This window comes from Dreissena polymorpha, chromosome 14 (assembly GCF_020536995.1).
Source record: "Dreissena polymorpha isolate Duluth1 chromosome 14, UMN_Dpol_1.0, whole genome shotgun sequence".
Lineage (NCBI taxonomy): Eukaryota > Metazoa > Mollusca > Bivalvia > Myida > Dreissenidae > Dreissena > Dreissena polymorpha.
In genome coordinates, this window is record NC_068368.1 from 12,957,551 (window position 1) to 12,958,706 (window position 1,156).

Here is a 1,156-nt window from a genome sequence, read left to right on the forward strand (position 1 = left end):
GTCAAGGTCACACTTTAAGTTTAAAGGTCAAATGCTTGTCCGGGCCATAACTTTGTCATTTATGGTGAGATTTTAAAATCGTAAGGAAAATTTGTTCACCATCATTGGACGGTGTGTCGCGCGAAAGAATTACGTCGATATCTCCAAGGTCAAGGTCACAATTTGAGTTCAAAGATCATAAATTAGCTTGTCAGGGCCATAACTATGTCATTCATTGTAAGATTTTGAAATCATTTGGCACATTTGTTCACCATCATTGAACGGTGTGTTACGCGAAAGAATAGATATCTTCAAGGTCAAGGTCATACTTAAAGTTCAAAGGTCAAAAATGGCCATAAATGAGCTTGTCCGGGCCATAACTATGTTGTTCATTGTGAGAATTTAAAATCATTCGGCACATTTGTTCAACAACATTGGACGGCGTCTTGTGCGAAAGAATTACGTCGATATCTCCAAGGTCAAGGTTACAATTTGAGTTCAAAGGTCAAAAATGGCCATAAATGAGCTTGTCTGGGCCATAACTATGTCGTTTATTGTGAGATTTTAAAATCATTTGGCACATTTGTTCACCATCATTGGACGGTGTGTCGCGCGAAAGAATTATGCAATATCTCCAAGGTCAAGGTCACACTTTTAGTTCAAAGGTCAATGAGGCAATAAATGATCTTGTCTTGACCATAACTATGTCATTCATTGTGAGATTTTAAAATGACTCTGTACATTAATTTTGTTCACAGTCATTGCACGGTGTGTCATGTGGAAGAATTCATGAGTTCAAGGGTCAAAATTGCTATAAATGATAAAGGCATAATAATTCTTAAAAATTGCCATAAATTAGATTCTCTTGTTTTGTGAAGACAACATGCAAAATAGTCTGTGTCAATGCGGCACGTCGGGGTATACATCACGTCTGTGACAAAGCTCTAGTTTTGCTCTGTTTTCAGCCTTATGTTTATGAATTTATAAAATATCAGTTTGATTGTCCTTAAGATTCGCTCTACAAGTGTTGTATTAATCTTTCAACGATTATTCACTTATTGCTCATATTGTGAAAACTTAAATTAGAAAAAAACAAAATAATTACTCGCCTATGCAGCAGACGAAAACACCCTGGTTTGTAAACATAATAGTTGTGTGTAACCGTTTCTATTTGGGT